Source organism: Balaenoptera physalus (genome assembly GCF_965194825.1).
Source record: "Balaenoptera physalus genome assembly, chromosome: 10".
Lineage (NCBI taxonomy): Eukaryota > Metazoa > Chordata > Mammalia > Artiodactyla > Balaenopteridae > Balaenoptera > Balaenoptera physalus.
In genome coordinates this window covers 18436047-18462162 of record NC_138889.1, presented here as the reverse complement: position 1 = coordinate 18462162, position 26116 = coordinate 18436047, and the positions used below count along the sequence as shown (strand labels likewise).

Below are 26116 nucleotides of genomic sequence, written 5' to 3'. Positions count from 1 at the left end.
AACCCTGGCATCAAATCCCCTCCAGACTCCAAGTGGTTGCCGTTGGAGAGTGACCGATCTCTCAGAGCCTGGGAGTGACAGAGACTCAGCCGGGCTGAGGACATGTGTCCTCTTGTCATCTCTTCCTCCAATTAGCGTTTCTGGAATGTGTATGCAGTACTGGGGGCTTGGTGTGAGAGGAGGGGCCACCAAAGGTGAATCAGGCAGACTCCGCTCTCAGGGACCTCAAGGTGCTGTCCCACTCCAGTCCCTTCTCCTTGCAGTAACCGGGATGACCTTAAAATCTAAAACACAGAATGATGATGTCACTCACTTACTTTTTTTCCTTTTTCAGTGGTTATTTTTCTCTTCTTATAATAAATATATTTTAAAAATTTTCATTGGAGTATAGTTGATTTACATTGTTGCGTTAGTTTCAGGTGTACAGCAAAGTGAATCAGTTATACATATACATCTATCCACTCTTTTTTTTTTTTGAAGATTATTTTCCCATATAGGCTATTACAGAGTACTGAGTAGAGTTCCCTGTGCTATACAGTACGTCCTTATTAGTTATCTATTTTATATACAGTAGTGTGTATATGTCAATCCCAATCTCCCAGTTTATCCGCCCCCCACATCCCCTGGTAACCATAAGTTTGCTTTCTACGGCTGTGACTCTACTTCTGTTTTGTAAATAAGTTCATTTGTGTCACTTACTTTTAACCCCTTCAATGGCTCCCTGTTGCCTTTATGGTAAAGTCCAAATTCAAGTCATTAACTTGGTGTCCGGGGCTCTTCTATAGTAATCTTTTATTTATTTATTTATTTATTTATTTATTTATTTATTTTTATATTTATTTTGGCTGCGTTGGGTCTTCGTTTCTGTGCGAGGGCCTTCTCTAGTTGCAGTGAGCGGGGGCCACTCTTCATCGCTATGCGCGGGCCTCTTCACCATCGCGGCCTCTCTTGTTGTGGAGCACAAGCTCCAGACGCGCAGGCTCAGTAGTTGTGGCTCATGGGCCTAGTCTCCGTGGCACGTGGTATCTTCCCAGACCAGGGCTCGAACCCGTGTCCCCTGAATTGGCAGGCAGATTCTCAACTACTGTGCCACCAGGGAAGCCCCAGAGCTCTTCTAGATCGGACCCCAGCTTACCTGGCTGGCCTCATCTGTCAGCCTCCATTGCATCCACTGAAGACTCCACACTCCAGTTCTCTGAACCTCCTCTGTTCCTTCCTTTCCATCTTGCCTCACACATGTCGTCCCCTTTGCCTGGATTACTCTTCTTTCCTCTTCCCTTCACCCCTTCACCTGAATAACTCCTACTTGTTTCTCAGGTCCCAGCCTACATTGTAATTTCTCCAGCAATCCTTTCCTGATCCTCCCAAACTTCTAAGAGTTTAGGTGCTCTACCTCTGTGCTCTCATGGCATTTTGAATTTCCCCCATGATACGCATCAGACTTCCCTGACACTGTCTGGTTCCTTCTCTACCCTCCTGCCTAGACCAAAAGCCTGTTGAAGGCAGATACCATGCTTTGCTTATTGTACTATCTCAGGCAACTAGCCCAGTGCCTAACACATGAGGAGCTCTATAAGTAAGTGTGGGTTGAGTCAAAAAATGAGTAAATGCGTCAACAGATAAATCAATGCTCAACTTATTAAGGAGATGACATTTCCACAAATAACGTGCTATTGGAGAGGATTATGGTGTGTATCAGACAGGATAGGTTATATCATGCTGCAATAATAAACACCCCCAACTCTCAGTAGTTTATAAAAATGAAAGGATTATTTCTTGCTCCCACTATATTTCTATCATGGGTCAGCAGAGATATTCTGCTCTGTGATATCCTCACTTAAGAACTCCAGCCAAAGGGAAGCCCCATCTCTGTGTCTCTACCATTGCTGACACGAGAAAGAGGACATAATAAACATTTCACTGGCTCTGAAAGTTTCCACTCTGAAGTGACACAAATATTACAATAGCCAAGACATGGAAGCAACCTAAATGTCTATCGACAGATGAGTGAATAAAGAAGATTTGGTGTGTGTGTGTGTGTGTGTGTGTATATATATACACACACATACATACACACAATGGAATATTACTCAGCCATAAAAAAGAATGCCATTGCAGCAACATGGATGGGCTTAGAGATTATCATATTAAGTGAAGTAAGTCAGACAGAGAAAGACAGATATCATATGATATCACTTATATGCGGAATCTAAAAAAATGATACAAATGAACTTATTTACAAAACAGAAATTGACCTGCAGACATAGAAAACAAATTTACGGTTACCAAAAAAAAAAAAAGTGACACAAATAATTTCTGCCCTTATTTGGTGGCCAAAGCAAGTCACAACAACCATACTGAACTTAAAAGGGGCTGGGGAAATACAATCTTACCATATTTCCAGGAGGGGAACTAGAAATATTTGCTGAACAGCCTTAATGACCTTTATAGGAAATCCAAGAAGAGAAAGTCCACTTCCAAATGGAAATATCTAGTAAGAGTTTAAGGACAAGGTGGCATTTGACTTGGGCCTTGAAGGATGATTTGGTTTAGGCCACTCGGTTCAGTTTGCTGGGCTTTGATACTACATGTTGGGAAAGCATCTAACTTCCTTCATTTTCAGTCTCTGCCGCTGCAGCTGGAAAATTTCCTAGGCTCTCTGTTCTAAGCATTATTCAGATAGATAACACAAGGTCCCACCTCTGAGGGATTTTGTAGTCTAGTAGGAAAGATAAGTACTGGATGTGTACAGATCTTCATAAAATATGCACAAATGCGATATGCACCCAAAAAGTTGAGCAAAGGAAGAGAAATCACTTCCGTTTGGAGGCATCAAGTTGTGGTTTGTGGAGATGGGTAGGAGTTCAAAAGGGGGAATTAGGATGGAAAGTTGGGAGGGGCACTAGGTAGAAGAATCAACACGGACAAAACCATGGAAGTGGGCGTTGGCAAAGCAAAGTAACTGGAAGAAATACACTTTAGGTTGGCCAGTGTCCTGGACACTAAGGCAGTAGGGCAGTTGGAAACACTGGCAAACCTCCTGAAATTGGGAACTTTCAGAAATGGGGCAGTAAAGAATAAGTGAGCAGCCTTGTTTTCTTCTCATGAAAACTTTTTCTGAAGGTTCAGCCTAGAAGCCACCACCGAAATGAGATGAATTTTGGAAGGCCTCTGGCAGGCTGTACCTTACCTCTCAAAGATTTACAAAGCGTGCAGCTTCCTTCACCCCACCTTCCCCCATTTCACCTGCAAGTCACAGATTTGCAGTCTTGGTGGCTACCTCCTCCTTTTCAATGAGCAGATACTTCTAAGGGAAGTTTGGAAACCCTGGAGACCCTGGGTTCTGAAACAAAGCCTGATCCAAGGCATTGCCCCACCCCTGGAGATGTTCCCCAGCCCCGTGGGACTCAGGGCCACCGTGTGCTGGGTCCCAGGGAGGGGTAGGACCAGCGCCATCGGTCTGATCTTCCTGGATCCACCTGCCACCACACTCAACTTTATATTTTATTCTCTAATGACTTGGTCCTTTTTCAGATCAATCCAGTCTCAAAATAATATGTCAACACGGGCATTTGTGGTGAGGGCGACCATGATGAGGAATATGGCAAAGATTATTATTAGTTTCCATTTCATTGGGTTTTATTTTGTTTTCTGTTTTTTGTTCACATTGCTGTGGTTGAGGACTTATTTCCTGGAGCCGAAGTCTTCTGCCTCTCACTCACTTCACACTTTGACTCATTTATTTTTCCTATTTCCCCGAAGACCTTTTGACACTTTGAAAAGTGTTTTACTACCTATGATCCTGTGCTCTTACCCTGTGTTTCTTCCTTTCCTCCCTTCTCGCTTTTTATTAATAAGTCATAAAGAAAGTGTTTCCAGGCAAACATCAGTTACTGAGTAATAAAACCCGAGGCGTAGGACAGAACGAAGCAGAGAAGTAGAGGCTGGGGAGACACTTGGTCTTGTGGCTTTACGGGGCCAGCAGGGCTTCCCTAACCCCAGCCAGGAGGTCCAGTTGGCTGGGAGGCAGGGCCAGACTCTGCATTCTTGCGATATTTTTGCATCCTTGTGTAAAGCCCATCACAGCCACAATGGCTGTCCACGTTGGAAGCAGTGAGTGGGTTGTCCGCTCCAGCTTTTCCAGATAAGAACTAAGATTAATGACTCAGCCCAGATGAGTCCATTGGAAGCAGAACCCAGATCAGAACCCACCCCAAGCCCTATTCTTGTTTTTCACACTTTCCTGCAATGGTCACTCCCACTGCTGTGGGCCACTGTCACCAACACTCGGGACTCCAGGCCTCCCTTCTCTCTTAATTCCAGACTCATAGGTGACTGTAATTAATTTCAAGACATTTCTATCCAAATGACCTTCAGACACCAGAGTTCTTATTTTACTGCCCAGACCTGGTGAATGCTATTTGGGCCCACCAAATAACAAAACAATACCATCTCAGACTTTTCATTGCTCTCTTTTCCTCAGTTTCTACATTCTACTTTGAAATCTCTCTCAGAGCCACCCTTCCATGGTGGGTTCTCATCACCCTGCTGTGTTCCAGACTTCCTCACCCATCTGCTGGTCTGCTAGTTTCTAGTCTCTCTGCCTCCCAACTCTATCCTCACCAAGCCATCTTACACACTTTATGGAACAGATTTTCCTACAACTCAAACCAGATCGGGTTCTTCCTATAGCTAAAAACCAAATTACTCCACAAAGGCAGATAGGGCTTGGAAGAAAGAGGCTGGGGGATGCCACAAAAAACCTTGCCTAGCACAGGGCCTGGCTCTGGGCTCTCAACGAGTGTTTGATGAATGAATAAATCAGTGATGAGAGTATGGAAGGGCTGCACAGAAAAATGGAAAGAACATGGACTTGTTTAGTTGCCCAGATCCAGCATTTACTGTGTGGCTTAAGGCAAACGCTGAGCGACTCTGAAATTCAGATTCTTGAAAAACGGCAACACTTAATATTGCTTGACTTAGCTCACAAGATTGTCATGAGGGATCAAGCGAGAGAATGGCTAGAAAAGAGCTGTTATAAAGCATAAATAAATGTGCAAAGGAGAATCATATTACATCACAAAGTTGGCTAGATTCAGGAAGCTCATTGCTTGGTACAATGGAAAGTGTGATCCTAGACAAGTCACTCTTCCTCTCTGGACCTGAGACTTCCCATCTCCAGAATGACAGCAGGGGACCAAAACATCTCCAACCTCTTCCTGTGCTTACGTCTTGGGATTTGATGTTCTGATCCAAGGCTTCATGTGTCCCCAAGGAGACTTGCTTATTAGCTGTCGCAGTCTGCTGTCAAGCTGCTGTTCTGACCCTATCTCTGGATTCAGTCTCCCTACCCAGGCTTCTGCTTTCATCTGCTAATAAAGATCGAGGTCTCAGATTTATATCTGAACTTTTCCTTCTTCTCACCACATATTATACAAGTTTTGATCAACGAAGCTAGGTGCTTCACTTTTTATTTTTTTTAATATAGGATGGGGAAAGACATAATTAAGGAGCCAATTGGTCCTCGTTATGGGAAAAAAGAGCCTTAATTATCCCCAAGGCTGACTCTAGTACATACTCATCAAAGGGCCCAGCAACCCTAGATCAAAGCCTGGAGCTGGGCGCTGTGGCCAACCCCTCACTTGTTTCCAAGCATTTGTGTTCAAAGGAACAAAAGCTCTGAGTCCACAGCCTGAAAAAACTCTGGAATCTTCCAGCCTGATTCCCTAGGGCTCCCCCAGTCACCTCTCAGGGAACACAAAGTAAACTTCAGGGAAGATCCTCATGGGAAATGGGTTTTCTCCCTTCCCTGATAAATGTTTGGGCCTAGAGGATTTGAGATGGAGAATGGAAATTCAAGCAGGGGTTTGGGAAATTGGGGCTTTAAGCCCTAAGCAGTCAGATGAAAAAAACAAACCAAGTGCATAAATGCAAATAATTCATACCGACAAATAGCACGACAGCCTGTGACACTCCAAGCTACAGCTACTTGTGACCACTGTATTATATATGATGGTGGTAGCTACTCCCTGCTCACAAATCCTCAGTGACTCCCATGGCTTTTAGAAGGAAGTCCAGACCCTTCATTCTGGCATGGGAAGGCCCTTCTCAATGTGCCCATCACAGATCTCTGCATCCTTATTTTCCATGACCCTACATTCTAGACAAATCATTTCCTTCACGTTCTCTACATCCTTCCCGTGCTTTCAGAAATCTCTGCATTATTCACACTGACTTTTCCTGGGAAACTATTTCCTTTTACCTTCCTCTTTTCCATCAATCAAAATCTTCCCTATCTACTGCCCTATTTACGTATTTCTTATAGAGCTCGCTCATTTATTCAGCACAATTTGTGGGGCAGGGGCAGATTCTATTATGGACAAGGTTTCATTCAAGGGCCTCAGGACACAAAGATGAGTGAGAATTTTCCCCACAGTGGAGGAGCACATACTCTAGTGCTGGGGACAGACATGCATTCAAATAGTGACATTACGGTATGAAAAATGCTATAGCCAGTGCTGTCTGGAAATATAACGTGAGCTACAAAGGTAATTTAAAATTTTCTAGTAGCCACATTTTAAAAAGGTAAAAAGAAGCTGGTAAAATTAATTTTAATGACAAATTTTATTTACCTCAATAAATCTAAAATATCATTTCAACTTGTGGCACTAGGCACATTTCTAGTACATAACAGCCATGTGTGGCTAGTGGCTACTGTATTAGATGGCACAGAGGTAGGCAAAGCATATATAACTGTGAAGAGACCACAGGGAAGGAAGTAAACCAGTTGGCCTAAGGGGTCATGACATCTTCACGGGGTCTTGATGAATAAATGGGGCTCATCTGGTGGAGAAAGGAAGAAGTGCTTTCCAGACAATAGGAAAAACCTCCAGAAAAGCGTATAGGAGAAAGAGTATGGTGTGTCCCTAGAAGCATAAGATGGTATAGAGTAGAGGGCATGATAAGGAATACTAAAAGTGAGCTTGGAAAGGAGGCTTCATGTATCCTCCGATGAAACACGAAAGAAAAAAGGAGCAGAGGAGATGTTTATCCAGGGGAATCCACACTGTGATTTAGGAAGATGACCTTGGCTACTGGATGGAGAATGGGCTAGGTGTAATGTAAGAAGAACTCCAGGGGCCCGTTGGGAGGCTGTGATAGAAACTGTGGGTGCTTACCAACACTCTGAACTGGCACACTGATCGGCTACATTTCTCAGCCTCCCTTGCATTTTCGGCTTCCGGTCAGGAGGTGAGGAAAGAGAATTAGGGAAAGTCATAAGCCTTCTTAACAGCTTTGGTGCAGACCTCACGGACTCTCATCCACTCATATTCCACTGGAATTGATGAGAAGTCAAGGAACTGGAGAAAAATAAATAAGGATTTTTAAACTTTTAAAATCAGTGGTAAATTAAGACGAGGATGCAGAAAAGGAGTCAGGGACATTTGAAGATGGTAGGTCCACCTGATGTCAGGACGCTGACGGACCATGATGAAGAGAACCCAAACCTTCCCACCACCTGCCCACCCACACCGACAGTGACATGAGGGAGAAATACACCTGAGTAAGTGAACCTTGAGAGACGGGAGTTAGTCGTTACAGTAGCTAGTCAGTCCTGATTGAGAGGAGGCTATTTCTCCAATCTTACCCTACTATTTGTTGATGGTTATTTGACATTTATGTGCATATCTTGCCATAACTCCATATCTCCTCACTTAAACTGCAGGGTTTTAGAAGACAAGGACCTATAGACTGTGTTTGGCTTAGCCTTCTGTCTCTCCCCTCCCCAGGCACAATGCTTTACCTTTTAGATAATTGATGATTAATTCAGTAATCAATTACTTTATGAACTCAATAAATCCTCTCATGTCTAGATCAAAATATACCTTTGTGACCACTTTCACCACTTTCCCTGCCAAATCCCTGAGCCAAGCCAATGTTACCTCTTGCCTAGGTTATTGCTATAGCCTCCTGATTTGTCTCCCTTCTCTGCGCTTGCTTCCCTGTGGTCTATTTTCAACACAACAGCCAGAGAGAACTGGCTAAAAGGTAAAGCAGACGTTACTCCTCTGCTTAAATTCTCAATGGCTCCTATCTTCCTGAAAGTAAAAGCCATTGTTTTCATAATAACCTACAATGGCCCACAGAACTGGGCTTGACCTGCCCTCCTTGTCCCATTACCTCTCTGATGTCATCTCCCACTTGTTTACTCTCCCTGATCAGACTGGCATTTTGCTATTTTTTAAATATGCCAGGCACACTCCTACCTCAGGGCCTTAGCACTTGCTATTGCCGCTGCCTAAGATGCTCTTAGTTCAAATATCTGCATGGCTTCTCCCCCACAGGCCTCAGATCTTTCTCTCAAAAGTCACCTCCTTCATAAGGCTTTCCTCGGTCACATCATCTAAATTGCAACTCCACTCACTGCACTCTTTTTTCCCCGTCTCTCTTTTATTTTTCTTCGTACTTGTACTTACCACTCTCTAACATATTAAACATGTTGCTTAATGCACCTTGTTTCTTTCTTTCTCATCTAGTAGAATTTAATATCCAAGAGACATGGTTTTTCTTTGTTGTCATCACTACTATGTTCCCAGCACTATGTCTGGTACAAAGCAGGCAATCAATAAATATTGGTGGAATGAACAGATGGAGATAGGCAAGCACAAGGTACCAAGAGAGCCATAAGGAAGGGCACCGACTTGTGCACGGTGGTGGTGAGGGGGTGTTGGGCTGCGTCCTGCAGGCCTGCAAGCCCTGTACTTGCTTATCCTTGAGAACAAAGAAAGAGCCGGGAGTCAGCAACAGGGACATCAGTGGTTTAGTGGATGGGGGAACTTTACATGTCTGAATCAAGGTCCTGGATGGACAACCCACCGTGTGTGGCTGGCGGCAGATAGGACGTGAAGGCAGTATTTGCTCCTGGGGGAGGGGGATGTTTGCCAGTTATAGCGGGAATTGATATCAGGTTGTATCATTGGTTACCAGGGAAACTAGCAGAGGGGCACGCCCCTCACGGCCCTTTTGATGAGCTATGACGGTGGAGAGGTCCTGATCTAAAGATTAGAACAGTCACTAGCTGGGGCCGGGGCAAGTATGTAGGAAGGTCAGTCGTGTGAGTAGGTGTAGGTGACGCAGGCACTGGTTGAGCAGGACATGTACAGAGAGCATTTCTGTTGGGGAGGAGGGACGTGCACCCATCTTGGGTGGCCTGACCATGCTGGTGGGGGGAGGGGACTTAGGGAAGGCTCATGAGCAGAGGAAACACCCAACTGAGACTTAAAAGAAGAGTTCAGATTGGCTAGGAGAAGAGTAGGTGGGAGGGAGGGCAAGACACGCAGAGGGAGCAGTGAATGCAAAGACTTTTAGGAAAAAAAAAACCAAGATGCATGAAACTGCATGCGGTTAGGTTTGCTGGAGTGAAAGGTTGCAAGGCTGGAGGATGAGAGATGAGGCTGGAGAGGTAGGCAGGGGAGAGATCACAGATAGCTTTAGCCCAGCAGGCCAGGTAAGGGGCTTGGCTTGGCAGGATCTGAGTAATAAAGAGTCCCAGGCTTGGCCCAGGCTTGGCAAGATCTGCTTTCCCAGTAGGTCATTCTTGTGACTGTGCAGAGAACAAATGTGGGGAAACAAAGGAGAGCCAAGAACAGTAGTTAAGGAGGTTACTATGGTGGGTCAGGCGTGAGATGACTAGGGCCCACAACAGGGTGGGTGTGGTGCAGTTGGGGAGGAGACCAAACTATTGAGATAAAAGTAATATTGGCAAGATTTGGCAATTGACTTGCTTGGGAGAAGTTTGCCTCTCTGACCCTCCCCTCTGGTTTAGATGCTGGTTTACGTACTGGTCCTGCTGAGTGAGATTATAAACACAGATGTAGGAATGGGTTTGTGCAGAAAGGTTATGACATGGAAGAGTCACGTGGAGACATCCAGGACGTGTTGGAACATATATAGCTAGACTGGCAATCTTGGCTAGAGAAATAGATTTGGGATTCAGTAGCAGAAAGACTATAGAGGTGCCCATGTGAGTCAGGTGCAGAGATGGTCACACAAGGCATCCTATGACAGCTAACATGGTGAGTGGGGACGAGATTGGAATAATAGTTTAGAGGGCTTGACATCACCTTGGGGGAAGAGTGTTGAATGTGATGCCCAAAGGGCAAAAGGAAGATGGAGGGTTACGGCAGGAAAGCAAAACTAGCAGAAAGGTCCAAATCCAAATAAGTTAGCAATCTGGTACAAAAACTGAGTCAAGGAGAGTGGTTCAAGTTTAGGGCCAAGAGCAGCATATAGGGTGAAGCCCTAGAAAGGATATGGTGGCCTAAGAGAGCAGCCCAGGGGTGGATCCATGAAGAAACATTGATTTTCGTACTCTTCAGTCATGGAACCTCTTCTTACAATTTCATCTCATGGAAGACTAATCGTGAAAACAGATACAGGTCGAGCTGCTCTGATGGAAGTTGTTTTGGGCTGGAACCAAAGAGCTGGCTCCTGGCTTTCCTCCCCTCCTCTGAATGCCACCATTACACAGAAAGATGGAAAACTGCTTGTGTGGTGTGAAAACATTGGACTTCATGCAGTTCCTGGAACACAAACTGCATATGCATTTGGAAGTCTTGGGATTGCCAGCTGCAGCTCCGCCTCAATCTACTTGGTGACGTGGACAAGTTGCTTTCTCTCCTTTCTGGGCGGAAGAGGTGGGGGGCGGTGGGACAAGGTAATGGCCCCAGCCCCTTTCTGCACTAATATTGCCCGGGAATGCAGAGGGCATAGAAACTGCTCAAGACAGGTCAGCCAGTTCTGCTGGGCCTCGCTCTCTCCCTGGTGCCATTTATCCCTCTGCCCACCCTGCTCTCAAAGCTTTAGAAAATGCTTTCCACTTGTAAAGCACTGCCCTTAACACTTTATTACTCTAACAATAGCATTTTTACCAGCCCAGTCATATTTTCGTCTTCCCAGCCCAATGACTGTATTTTCCAAGAAAACAAGCTCCTTCAGAATGTGCTGCTCTCTGACAAGCAGGGGAGTGCCACATTGTCTGTGGTGGGTGCCGGCATTTAGGAGGAAACCATTTTCTTTCATCTGCCCAAGTACATCTTTCCCCAACACTTGTAAAGCTGATTGCTGCCAATTTCCAGCTGGAGAAACACAGCCATTAAGAGGGGGAGTCATTAGTAACTAGAAAATACTTAGAACATTTAAAACGGGGGCTTTGATTTTCATTTTTTTTCTGCTCCAGGTGGTATAATTTTTAATTTTTTCAGACTTCTGCTAGCATTTCGGCTGGGGAGGAAGGATGTGCAATGTGTTTGTATGTGAGTGTGTGTGTGTATTTAATACACACATATATATAATGTATTATAAATATTTAGATAAATATATTTAAAATGTTTAGATAATATATGTATAAGGCACACGTGTACCTAACATGTGTACTACACAAAGTGTAGATGTTTATGTACTTAATGTATGCATACATATATAGGATGCATTTATAATGTATGTAAAGCTTTTGTAAATAGGGAGACAGAGTGAAAGAATAGGAGAGAAAGGAAGAGAGAGAGAGAGAGAGAAGAAGAAGAGAGAGGAAGAGAGAGAGAGAGAGAGGAAGAGAGAGAGAGAGAAAGAGAGAGAGACAGAGAGGAAGAGAGAGAGCTCCCTTTGAGCTCATTCTTCTTCATCGCTGTCCAGACATGAAAGGAAGCAGGGCAGGCAAACGCTAAGCTCCCATCCTGGCCTCTGTGTCGATTCTCCATATCGTATGCGCCAGGCACTGTCACTTTTACCTCTTGCATCTCAGGCATGGGAGAAGGGGAAAAAAAGAAATAAAATAAAGCACTTCCTCCAAAGAGTGTAGCCATGGGAATCGCAGGACTAAGAACAAATAATGATTTCCTCCTCCGCTTTTTAAGTAAATATTGCTGCACAACGAGCTACTGGGCAGGACAGGTGCAAAATAATAGATTCTTTTCTGGTCTCCCCAGCCCCCATGGGGCCACTGCTAACTGCATCAGGTACTCAATTTTCTTTTGTTATTCAAAAATGTGTTTGTGAATTCCTGGGGGGTGGGGGAGGAGGGGGCCAGTCCTGTTCTAGCATCACCAAGCGGACTGCTTGATTTGTATTTTTGCTTTATTAATGGAAAGCTACCTGTCGGCCCCAGGATTTGTCTACCCGGGAGGCTTTTAATACGTCTGTCCAATGCAATGGGGCTCGGGAGAAAGAAACCACTCTAATCATCAGAGCACATTTTGCAGGGGGAGGCAGCACATCCAGTGGAAACAGCTCCAGCTGGCAGAGAGGAACCTGGGGTCCCATCGGAATGCTGGGTAGACCCTGGACCTCCACCAGGCCTCAGTTTCCTCTTCCATGAAAAGGGAAGGGTAATGCACATCTTATCAATTTCAGAGGGCTAACAGTGAGGTTATTTTAAACTCATGATAGCCTTGAAATATCACAGTGCCTCAAGAGAGTAAAAAAGCACAGTAATAAGAAAAATGTGAGGGGTTATTCTTAATAATGTTTTTATTCAATTGAGTATAATTAATCCTTTCTCGTTCCCTATTCTGAAGGCAGTTCATCACTTCAGGTAAAGCCAGACACGATCACAGCAGCATCTGGCTGGAGAGCACCTGAGCATTCATCTCATTCAGCTCCTCACTCTCAGACTGGGCAACACCGTGATGGACTCGGGTCTCCAGCTCATGCATCCCACGCAAGCATCTCTCATCACCAAAGGGAAAAAAGTCTAGAGAGAAAACCTGGAGCCTCAAGCAAATAATTCTGAAAATATTTCATGATCCTTGTTAATTGCAGGTTGTATAGATTGCCTTCCAGTTGCCCACCCCTTGTCCTCCTCCAAAAGCAGAGGCCTTTGTATCATCCGAGGTGGGAAATACAAAGGTGCTTCGGCATGCTGTGTCTGGCCTCCTTGCCTCCGTCTTTCATGTCAAAGCTGCAGCGACAGTCCTCAGGGAGGCAAATAAGGTAGATCTTTTGCAAATGGGACGTGCCTTCAAGTTTAAAAGATTTGAGGAGTTGGATATGAATGCACGGTTGTCCGTCTTTTCTTACCCTCTGGGTCAATTAGGGGAAAGTTTGAGGGGCTGGAGAAGTCTTTCCTAGGTCTGAACTGAATGGTCTCTGATACGCCTATGGGAACATTGTCCCCAGCTCTCCAGGCCAGCCTCCCTCACACCGCCTTCAGCCCGCACTCTACCAGCAGCTGGACTCTTGGAGTGGAAGAGCTGCCGTGACAAGATGGGCCACGAGCCTTGGAGACCAAGGCCTGCCAGGGAGCCAGGCTAGGGACACACAGTGTGCCCAGCAGCTGAGACCCACCTGGTCCCTCCATGGTCTTCCTCCTTGGTCAGTGTTTCCTTTCTCCTCAGAAGAATTCCCAGAGAAAGAGATCCCAAACTATGTAGTAAGCCAACTTCACATTTCTCACTTGGTACACTTTGCTCAGTTTCTTCTTCTCCTTTTCTCTTTATCTCTCTCCTTCCCGCCTTCTCTGTGAATAATATATTAATTCATTAGCATTCATTAAAACTCTGCCCAATTTAGTCGAGCAAATTAGCAGAAACTGTGGCTTTTAGTTCAGAGGCCAGGGACATTTTGATAAGACAAAAATGGAAGGGTTCAGGGACATGTGGGGCTCAGGCCCCATGCGTGCTGTGGTCAAGAACTCTGATTACCTGGGGCAGCAGGACAGAGGGTACAGATGGGATAGCAAGGCCCAGTGCGTAAGACAACTTTCCATCTTCTGAGAGGCACAGAAAGCAGTCAGGTGAAGGTCAATTTTGTCTTGATTTTATGTTTAGGTAGATCTGACTTTTCTACTAGCCTGGAGCTGTTGGAATTCAGTATAGACAGACATTAACAGAACCCACTTTGGTGTCAGAGAGCTGGATTTTAGTTGTGATTCTGTAATGTTCTAGCTTAAGTGACTTTGAATTTACTATTCAATCACCAAGCCATAGTTACTTAATCTGAGAAATGGAGGTAATGATAATACCTACCTGGTATGATGATTCTGATGATACAATGAAGAGAAACTTGAAAAGTACTGGTACATTAGTGGTTAGCAAATGTTTGGTACTGTCTTAGTCATTTCAGGCTATTATAATGGAATACCATAGACGAGGTGGCTTAAAACAATAATTTATTTCTTACAATTCTGGAGGCCAGTAAGTTCGAAATCAGGGTGCCAGCAATGGTGAGGTTCTGGACAGGACCCTCTTCCTGGTTTGTAGATGGCCATCTTCTTGCTCTGTCCTCACAGCAAGGGACCAGAGAGGGAGGAAGCAAGCTCTCTCGTGTGTCTTCTTTTAAGGGCACTAATTCCATTCATGAGGGTTCCACATTCATGACTTAATTTACTCCCAAAGGCCCTACTTCCAAATAGGATCACATTGAGGTTGGGTTTCAACATAAGGATTTTAGGGAGACACAGACATTCAGCCTATAGCAGGTACTGTTATTAGCTATCTCCTCTCCCTCCGCAATGAAAACCCGCTGCCTTTGGACATACTGTTGAAAATATACTTTAGAATGGTCTCCTCCATCCAGACTGCTCTTCTTACCTCAGTTCTTGATATCAGCTGCACCTCTCACAAATCTTTTTAAAAGATGCCTTTAGCATCAAGAAAAAGTTAAACATCCCCTTAGAAATGTGGGCAAAAGTCACAAACAGCTAATTTACGAAAGAAGAAACGTGTTCAGTAAATAAAACAGAAAACCCACTTCAGCCTTGAGAGTAATAAAAATGCAAATAAAAACAATTAAATTATACTCTTTATCTTCCAAAATGAAAAGAATTTAAAATATGATGACATGAGTATTGTCAAGGATGTGGAGGGGCAAGATACTCATACGCTGTGGATGGGAGAATAAACCGATAGAAATTTTCTGAGAACAATGTAACAATATAAAGCAATAGTCCACTCTTTGTACTAAATAGACTTATTAAAGGAGCAGACAGAAAAACCCGGAAATAGACTCAAATACACATAAGAATTTAGTGTATTATGAAGATGACATTTCAAATTAATGGAGTAAAGATGGATTATAAATGAGTCTGGTTGGGACAACTGGGTAGCCATCTGATAAAATATTAAGATAGAATCCTACCTCACCTCTTATGCCAAAATAAATTCCAGGTGGATCAAAGACAAAATACGAAAAAGGAATCCATAAAAGTACTGTGAGAAAACATGAGAGCAATCATTTATAACCTCAGAGTGACTAATGCCGTTCTACTAAGTTGTCTCAAATTTTGTTTCCATAAATATAGGATTTATTACATCATAGAAGATAAGAAAAATATTCTGAAATACAACCCATATTTGTGACAACTGTGACTAATATTTCTGTAAGCAGATTCATATGCTAACTTTGATTTGCAAATAAAGAAGTTTCAGCGAGCTACTTGGATTCCATGGTGTGTTTTGAAATGCTGCCCACATAGAAGCCTGGCCAAAACATGGGCAGATTATGATCTAGTGGTACAAAATCTGGATGAGACACTAAATGCAAAAAAGCTTTTACTTTGCCCCTTTCCTAGATTTTCTGGCTCTGAATATTTTGGGGAAGGGGAAGCATTAAAATTTTTGTTTTCTCAATGTTTTCCACAGCTTCTTATCTGAGACCATTGGATTTTACGTTTTTTTGGAAGGCTAATGTTGTGAATATATTGAATACTATTAAACACCACCAGTAGAGTATGTGTCAGCATTCTAGAATCAAATACATTATTATTTCTGCAGCAAACAGATGAATATTCATACTAAGTGAGATAGATAAAACCTCACATTAGTCCAGGTCAAGTTTTACCACCAAATGAACTTTTGCATTGAATTTATAAAAACTCTTCTTGTTTTCAGAGTGTTGTGGATAAGACATTGAGGGCCAGTATATAAAGAGTGTTTACAAATCAATAAAGAAAAACAAAAACCCATTAGAAATAAACAAAAAGTTTATAGGAAAGGAAATACAAATGGATCTTAGATGAATGAAAAGGTTATCAACCTCATTCTTAATAAGAGAAATGCAAAATAAATAAGATACAATTTTTCATGTAACCTATGTAAACATATGAAAGTTTGATAAGACATTGATGTTGAGAGTATAAGGAAACATATTCTCTTATATGTTGCTAGTAGGCACATGTTTTAGAATAATTTCTAAAGAGAACTATTTAACAAGATCAATAAAAATTAACTTAAATATGCAATTCCCCATCTTGGAATTTATTCTAGTGCAAATAATAGGACACTGATTAAATGCATTATGATATAATATATACATAACATACAGTAGAATATTATACAATAGTTAAGAAAAATATGATAAATCTTTATGTACTGATATAAAACAATACCCTATGTATACTGTTAAGTAAAAAAAAAACCAAGATGCAGTAAATTGGGCTTATTAAGGTACAATTTTGGGGAAGGGAAAGGAAAATTTGAAAAAATTGCCATTTTTATAGGTAACAGTGATTATCCCTGGGTAGGGAATTGGGTGACTGGGATACAGAGATATGAGAGATACTTTTCAGCACATAATTTTTTTTTTTGCCTCCTTTGCATTTTAACCCAAGTGCCATTGTTGCATAAATATTAAAAGGTAATTTATTCTCATCATGATTTAGCTGAACAATCTAAGCACCCAACAATAGTTATTAGTTAAGTAAGTGATGATAACTCTATGATGGATTATTATGCAACTATCAGAAATCAAGCTGTAGAAGAATGTTTATCAGCATGGAAAATGGTAATGTTACACTGATACTAGAAAATAGAATCTTGCCATATTTGTAAAAATTAAAAAGCAAAAATGATATATAACCTACAAGCAAAGGTACTTAGGAAGGAAAATATCAGAAGAATCAATACTAAAATATTCTTTTCACAATTATTTACTGAATTCTTACTGAAAATGAGAAATTCTTCAGGATGTTAGGTATAGAGGGGTGAACAAAAATTGTGGTTGTTCTGGCATGCATGGAGCATAGTCTAGTGGGGGACATGCAAAGTGAAGAAAAAAAATACATTTATATGAGAAAGAGTAATAAGACTTACTCTAGTAATAAGAATTACTCTAGATTGGGTGTTCAGGGAAAGCTTCATTGAAGAAGTGACAGTCTGAGATCTGAATGATGATAAGGATCCAATCAGGTGGAAAGAGATTGGTACACATTCCAGGCAGATGGAGCAGAATGTGCAAAGATGAGGAAAAACTATGATGTGTCTATGGAAATGAGAGAAGACCAGTGAATCAGAGCAAGGGAGAGAGAGGGAGAGAACAGCACAAGAGGAGATAGAAAAGGAGGGTGTCACAGATCACATGGAGTCTTCCAGCTATATTAAAGGATTAAAACTTTATTATAAATGCAATGTTTTTGAGAGTTCAGTTGTCATTATAACTGCCTCCTTTTTGAAGTTAATTTTCCTCTGACTGCTTTTAAGATCTTCTTACCATCTTTGGTGTTCTAAAATTCAGTATGATGTATCTAAGAGTAGATTTCTCTTTGTTTACATTGTTTGGATTCATAGGAACTCTTGAATCTGTCTCTAAACAGTTCTGGAAAATTATCAGCCTTTATCTCTTCAAACATTATCTTTGCCTAATTTTGTCCCTCCTCTCCATCTAGAACTTGAATTAAACGAATCTCAGATCTCATTCAATCCTCTTCATCTCTTTTATATTTTCATTTCTTGTTCTCTGGGTGCTTCTCTCTTGGTAATATCTGTCTGAGTTATCTTCTAGCTCACAAATTCTTTTTAATTAGCACGTCTGCCGTTAAACCAATCAAGTCTCTATTATTGTATTTTTCATTTCTAGAAGTTCTATTTGTTTATAGTTTTTTGTTCAGTGAGGATATTTTAAAGTTTATCCCTTTTCTTGAATAAATGAACATAGTAAATTATAAGATGTTTCTCTTAATTCAGTCTAAATTTTTCGTGGGTCTGTTTTTGCTCACTGTTTTTTATGCTGATTCTCCCACATGATGCTTTTTTCGGTCTGTCTTGGTATTTTCTACTGTGTGCTATTCATTGCCTTTGGAAAGTTATTTCTGGGACTTTTTTTTAAGTCTAGGATAATTTTCTACAAAGACAATTTATATTTTTGTTTTGTTTTATCTTGGTTTTGCCTATGCCTATTCCTAGAGCTTGACCACAGCAAACCAAATTCACAGCTGTGTATGTGTCTTTCAGTTCATGTGAATTTAGTTCACACATTTACTAGAAGGCAATTTTGTGCTTGAGACTTCTAGAGGATAGGTTATTTCCTCTCCAGTATGCTCAAGGTTAAGGAAATCTTTGGTGTCCCAGCTTTACGGTGGGAGGTATCCTATTACATGCCCACTTTAGGAGGGCTTGGGAATTTGACTCGTCTCCATTGACCCACGAGGCTGTAATCAGTTTATCCAGTTCAGAAAATGGTATCAGGGCAAAAATGTCCTACTTGACTCTCTGGGTTCCTAATTTCACGTTGATTTTAATGTAGTAATTTCTTACCATAGGGTCAGTCTTTTGATGCTTTTAAGAATCTTTAAAAAAATATATTCATCATTTTTAGTTGCTTTCAATATTAGAGTTGTCCAAACAACCTAGCCTCCTTATTCTCAGAAACAGAAGTCTATTCTAAGTGCATTTGGAGACCACTGAAGCGATTGTACATAAGAATAACTTGATCCAATTTACACTTAAAAAAATAACGGTACAATATGGATAATGGAGTAGAAGAGGCAGGAGTGAAATCAGTAGAGTTGATAACAGATTATTGAGTAATCTACACAAGAATGTGTTTTGGGCTAAATTGTGGCAGTAGAGAGGGAGAGAAATAGAGAGGTTGAAGTATATTTTGTAGGTTAGTACAGAAAGGACTTGGGGATAATTAGCTATTGGGGAAGGAGGAGAAGGAATCATCCAACATGACTCCCAGTTTCTGCCTTAAACAACCATGTGGATGGTGGGGGCATTGAAGGGGTGGGTGCTATGACAGAAAAGCAGTGCAAGTTTGGTCCAGGGGTCGTGTTTGTGTGTGTGTGTGTAATTATGAGTTCAGTTATAAGCTTGTAATGTTTGAGATTTATATGAGACATGTAAGTATCATCATTAATAATGATTATTTCTGGGTGGTGGAATTGGGAGGAATTTTTCTTTTTTCCCACATTTTCACTATTAAACAAGGATTGTATTTGTTTTTAAGGAAAATGCTATTTTACAATAAAAGCAGTCCCTGTATACCACAAAAACTATAATTTCTTTTGAAACCTTGAAACTGGTTACTTCCATATTAATTAGTATCCCTCTCTGTTTTTACTTCTCTATGTTGTGTGTATATATGTCCACTGTATTGTAAATATTTTAGTGTCAGAGTCTTCTTATTTATTTCTCATCACCTCTCCCTCTCATATTGCTGTGGACACAGTAGATGCTTAATAAGTGCTGAGTAAATGAAAGCATTTATACATTGAAGACACTCAATAATTACTTTTTCACTGAATCTTTGAATAGACTGTCTGTAAGTCTGTTGCAATCACAAACCATCATGTTTTTTCCATTCAGACCACCATATCAGACAGAGCTTACCTTCTTCGTGTTAACTCAGAGAAGACTAAGTGGATGCTGGACTTCTGAGACTCACTTCCATCCCTTCCGTTTGAGACCTAGATGGGCTCCCTTTCACCAAAGGTAGCAGCAAGCTGAGCACTGAGAAAACACCTAACGGCCCAGGCACCGAACTTAATGCATCACCAGCCTACAGGATTTGTGACAACACAGATGGTGTGAGAAACCGCCCATTGCTAAGGACCCCCAAAAATGCCATGGGCCTGCCTTCCACCATAATGAGCTTCCCTTCTCTCCCACCAGAGCAGACTGTGTAATGATGACATTACACTCAGTGAATGCTACAAGAGAATAGGGGTTGGTTTCCTCTTGCTTTATTGTCTCAACTAGTGCATAAGTCTAAACTTTCTTGGGAATCCCCAGAGTGTAAAGCCTAAGACAGAGCAATCTCTCAGGAGCCAATAAGCCCTTCACTCATCAATTATGTACATGCTGGTATCATTCTCAGAGCCGGATCATAAGAAGGCCATATAACATGGACAGGTATTTAAAAGTCAAATTCTCTCAGACTCTCTATGGGATAGTAAGCAAGATGTACAATGCAAACCAGAAAATGACAAAGATGCCCTGCTTTCCAGAATTCTCTCCACTTCTTCTCCCACCCTGAGTGCTTTCCCCTCAAGCTCTAAACCCATCAGTGTAAAGATCAGGAGATTTTTCAGCGTCCCTGCAAAGAGATGCTCCGTGCCCATCCTGCTCCAATGCTCTTGCTTTGGCAGCTTCCCAGAGGGCCAGTGCCAAGATCGCAGGCTATCTGGGGGGAACGCCCAGCTGGCCACCCTGAGGAACATCACCACAGGGATGCAGAGCCAGGCCCAGCCAGGCAAGAGCAGCTGCTGCGATGGGACTTTGGGGACCGGAGGCCGGCTTGTGCTCCATGTCAGCAAGGCACCGAACAGCATCTGCAAATCGCAAAAAGCTAATGCGTAATACAGAACTGCATGTTCCCGCTTTCTACCTCCTTCTTCATTGTTCTCCCAGGATACGTGAAATAGATGGCTTGTCCACGTTTTCTGCCTACAGTCATGTCCTCAAATACTCCTGTCTGTGGCATTATTTTCCCCTACCCAGGCAACTTCGGAGAGGCAGGGCGATGCAGACCTCAGTGGAGCTTAAGCATGGTGGTGGGGGAAAAAAGTGTGGTTGGTTTCCAGGTAATTGGTTTTCCTGGCCTCAGTTTCTACATTTTGAGATCCCAGAACAAAAGGCACTGGAGCTAAGGGTGAGGCTGAGTAAAGAGACAAGATTCTGGTGCTGCTGGAACGCCAGGTCTGCCACATCTTGACCTAGGCACCAGGCACCAAAACCCCAGCCCCCACTCATTTGCTGCTCTCTCAAGAGCTTCTATCCAAAGCTCCCGGAGCTCAATTGAAAGCAGCAGGCGAAAAGTCAAATACTTCATTAAAAGCAGCAAGAGACTCCATTGTAAACCCACAGTTCTTGTCTATCAAAGATCAGACACTGGGATCCAAATCGGTTCTGGTTTCAATGAGAGATCAGATACTTAAGAGATAGCTTGTGGTGTGTATCTTTTCAATGTGCTGCAGAAAGCCCCCTCTGTTTCTCCTGTTTTTACCTTATTTTTATATCCTGTAGAGACCCTCTAGAACACACACACATACACACACACACACACACCACACACACACACACACACACACACTCATTATGCTGAGAAAGGGAGAAGCAGAGAAACATTTCAAAACGTAAGCGTAGGCTTGAGTTTCAGGTTTATTGAATTCCCGGAAATGCTGTCTCTTCTCCTGAGAAAGGTTAGTGTTTGGAAACAACTTTAATCTGGCCAAAGAAAAGGGAAAGAGGGAGGAAAAGACACAGGGAGAGGGAGTATTGGCAGAGGGAAGAAATGGTGAGAAAGAGAGAGGGAATTATTAATTTCAATTGATTTTCTGATAAGGTTTCATATCCTGAAGTGTGCTTCAAATCTAAGTGACATCTGCTGAGATCACCCCTCAGTGTCTGAATTCTCCTGAATGTAATTAGATCTGAGACAAGATAGAAGACTCAGTACGGTGGCCCTTAGGGAGGAAATGGTCTTTGAAAAGAATTATGTTAATCAGACTAGCCTTCTTCTTGCATCTGTTCTGCTGTTATTCCGGGTAAAATTAATAGGTCTAAGGAAGGATCTGATCATAATGACAATCTGGTCTTCACAGCAGGAGGTTTTATAAAGGAGTTGAACTGTGCCTTGTTGAGAACACTTAAAGTAATTAGTTACAGAGCTACTCACTTTCTTTCCTTTTTAATAATAATAATGGTTATTAATGTTTACAAATTAAAGAGTCTTACTCCAGATGAAAGGAGGGCTGAAACAGAGACTCGGGAGCAGAAGCTCTGTCCCTTTCTGCCTCGTGCCCAGAGTGATGACACTGTAGCCATCCTCCTTTTCCTGCTGGACTGTCCGCCCTCTCCCTCTCCCCTCCATGCCCCCTCCCTCCTTGCTCTCCAGGGAACTGCTAGGAACCAAGTTCCTAGAGCTTGCAGAGGTGGGAGCAACAAGCAGAGCTCAGGAGCAGAGGCTGAAACTCCTGACCTGGATACCCCACGTCTGGCACAGAAGAGCTTGATAAGTATTTGCTGTCAGGATGGAGGAAAAGAAGGAAGGGGAAAAGGAAGAAAGAGCAGAAATAAAAAATAAAGCAAGAGAGAGAGAGAAATAGACAAGAAAGAGAAAGAAGAGAGAGACAAAGGAAGAAAGAAAAGAACAAAGGGTAGAAGAAAGAAAAGACTAGAAGCAAAAAAGAAAGAAAAGGGAGAGAGATAAAGAAAGGGAAGGAGGAAAAGCACTCACATTGTCTTACTATAAGATGTAACTTCAGGGCTTCCCTGGTGGCGCAGTGGTTGAGAGTCGGCCTGCCAATGCAGGGGACACGGGTTTGAGCCCTGGCCTGGGAAGATCCCACATGCCGCGGAGCAGCTGGGCCCGTGAGCCACAATTGCTGAGCCTGTGTGTCTGGAACCCGTGCTCCGCAACAAGGGAGGCCGCAATAGTGAGAGGCCCGCGCACCGCGATGAAGAGTGGCGCCTGCTTGCTGCAACTAGAGAAAGCCCTCGCACAGAAACGAAGACCCAACACAGCCATAAATAAATAAAATAAATAAATAAAATTAAAAAAAAAAAAAAAACACCAAGATGTAACTTCAAAGACGGGGAGGGTTGATGCAATAATTTGTGTTCAGGTTTCTTCTCTATTAGTCTATAAACCAGGAGTAAGCAAACTACAGCCACTGTAGGGGCTTAGTTCTGCCCACCACTCGTTTTTGTAAATAAAGTTTTGGGGGCCTGTATGTTTACATATTGTCTATAGCTGCTTGCATACTACACCTGCAGGTTTGAGTAGCTACAACAGAGATTATATGGCCCCCAAATTCTAAATATTGACTATATGTCCCTTACAGAAAAAGTTTGCCAACCTGTGCTATCACCTCTTGAGAGCAGGCGTACTGCTTGATTTGATGTTAAGACATGCAGAGTGGGACTGCCTTTTCCAGAATAGAACTTCCCACCTGCATGATGTTCAGAGATCCTTAAGCCAAGACAAGTACCTCTTAGTGGGGTAGGTGATGCAGTGGGGGGAGGGGGGAGGGATGAAGGAAGGTGAGCGTCTAAATTTCTGCTTTCTCAGTCTGAGAACAGGTTCTGAGAGAATGAGATGCCGTGTGTCTGCCTCATGTCCACGGGGCTAAAAGCAGCTGCAGCAGGGGCAAAGGTAGGAACTGAAGACCCACTCTGTCTCCGAAGTAATTGTCACCACCTAATTTAATGTTTATATACATCAGGCAAGCCAGTGTGATGCAAGGGTGAGATTTGGAAGGAGAAGACTTAGATCCAAGATTTTCCATTTACTGATTGTGTCATTGTAGTCAAATCACTTAACTTTCCTGAGCTCGTCTTCTCACTTGTAAAATGGAGATGAACATAATATAACCTCATGGTCTTGATGTATTCGATGAGCAAAGTGTGTCAAAGACCTTTGAAAACCATGTAGTTCTTACACAATTATTATATAACAGTTATTATAGATATGATATGATCCAATAGTATGAAGGACCTGGATAAGCCAGTGTTTCTGTGCGGTGGAAGTGCTGCTGTTGGTCCCCTGAGGTCTGGCTCTAACAGGAAATCACGTGTCTTAAAAGGCACTTTTGGTAAAGCTGGACTGTCCAGGCAATCAAACTTTGAAACTTTGTAACACTCACCCCAAAACCCAGGGGCATAAAGCAAGCATTCATTTCTTGCTTACACATCTGCTGGTCATCTGGAGCTCGGTTAATCTAGAATAGGCTCATCAGGGCTTGGCTCCGATTTGTAGGTCTGATTCAAGGTCAATGTTCTCTCATTCTTTCTGAACCAGTGGCTTCCCAAGGCATGTTCTTTTCACAGTGATAGTCAGGAGTACATGAGCCCAAGCCTCTGCTTGCATCATGTCTGTTTAATATCCCATTGGCTACAGCAAGAAACAGGAAAGCACACTCTTCTCAGCATGAGGCCAAGACAAATCAAACCCCACGCCCAGCATCACTGCAGTGGGGGAGCATAATTCTCCATGGAGGTCTGTTGCAGGGAGAAGATATTTGTTGACAAATAATCTACTACAGAAGCCAAAGCATTAGCTAAGCCGGTCTAGTGTACCCGAAGCTACTGGACCCAGTTGTCTAAGTGTGCTGCCATTTTGACGTTGGTGGACCATCGCTGGAAAGAAATTCTCTTGCTAATCTGAAGAGTTTACTCTTGACCTCACATTCCTATTTTTCATGTCCAGATACAGTGGACTGTCAAGTAAAGAAAACTGCACAATTTCTCCAATAACTGAAATTCATTGACCAAATCTTATAGAAAAATCTGTACTCTTTAAGAACAAATTTGGGTCATTTGGAAAATGTAGACATAATAAAGATGCAGGAGGACTGAGTATAATGGTAACAGGAAGCAAAAGAAACCAGGATTAATATCAGACTCCAGCAAGAGAGAGCTGAGGTCACTTTAAATAAGAGTGGCAGCCATGGGCTTCCCTGGTGGCGCAGTGGTTGAGAATCTGCCTGCCAATGCAGGGCACACGGGTTCGAGCCCTGGTCTGGGAAGATCCCACATGCCGCGGAGCAACTAAGCTCGTGAGCCACAACTACTGAGCCTGCGCGTCTGGAGCCTGTGCTCTGCAACAAGAGAGGCCGCGATAGTGAGAGGCCCGTGCACCGCGATGAAGAGTGGCCCCCGCTTGCCGCAACTAGAGGAAGCCCTCGCACAGAAACAAAGACCCAACACAGCCAAAATAAATAAATAAATAAATAATAATTAAAGGTGCTAATAATTAAAAAAAAAAAAAAAGAAGAGTGGCAGCCATGGGCAGGGGGTCCCAATTAATTAATTACACCTTAATTTAAAAAACTGTCTCTGTTCTTGTGTCACCCTCACTGTCCTCTAGAACTATGGGGAATGCCATGGCATCCTGGGGAAGGGAAGGGGTAAAGCCAGCTTCTCTGTGTTTCTCTGTTTTTCGTACTCTCTTTTCCTCTTGCTCCACAAGACGTAAGGATAAGGTTACCATAGGATCAACAGCTTCATAAATATGCAGAAGAAAGACAAATCAACCTGAAATCCAGAAAAAATAATTAAAATATAAATAGACTTGTTTGTTTCAAGGATTTGCAATGAATGCTTGACTCAGTCTGAAGATTAATCAGTGATTGGTAATTATACTTTCACACACACACACACACACACACACACACACACACACATAGCCAAATACACAAAAGGATAAACCTGGTCCCCTCTAAACAACACGAATGCAAAACCTGTGTGAGTGTTCTGGTTCAAACAGAGGTGAAATCACTCGAGGCTCCTTGCTGAGTCTGGGATCACTTCATACCTGTTGCTGAACCACCAGCACAGGAAGGGACCATGGGCGGGTTTTACTGGCCTCCGTGAGCAGCCTCCTTTTCTTCCTTCCTCCTACCTTTCCTCTTCTGTTTTCTCTACCTCCCTCCCTCCCTCCTTCCTCTCTCCCTTCATCTTTTCCTCCCTCTCTCCCCTATATCTCTTGCAGTTTTTCCCCCTGAAATTTGACTTTTTTTCCTGCCAAAGGAGGTAAGCAATCTTTCCATAGACATTTATGAATGTTTCATCACTGTGCCAAGCTTACAATTGCCAGTAGGTTCAATAAACCCAAGCCCTGTCCCACAGGAACTAACAATCTAGAACAGGTTTTCTCAACTGGGGGTAATTTCACCCCTCCAAGACACATTTGACAATGTCTGGAGACATTTTTGATGGTCGTGGTTTGGGGTGGGTGCCACTGGAATTAGTGGGTAGAGGCCAGGGATACTGCTAAACATCCTACAATACAGAGGGAAGATCCCCAGACAGAATTATCCTGCCCTAAATGTCAATAGTGCTGAGGCTGAAAGACCCTGGTCTAGAAGGAGAAACAAAATACAAACACATTAAAAGGTGACTCA

General features: G+C 42.7%; 1 long non-coding RNA gene across 1 annotated transcript; it reads left to right on the top strand.

Moving 5' to 3' along the window:
• Positions 1–1051: 1051 nt before the first annotated feature.
• LOC309637126 lies at positions 1052–22783 on the top strand. The gene is made up of 2 exons (XR_014250428.1): positions 1052–11531; positions 11567–22783. It is a non-coding gene; the product is annotated as an uncharacterized lncRNA (long non-coding RNA).
• Positions 22784–26116: the final 3333 nt, after the last annotated feature.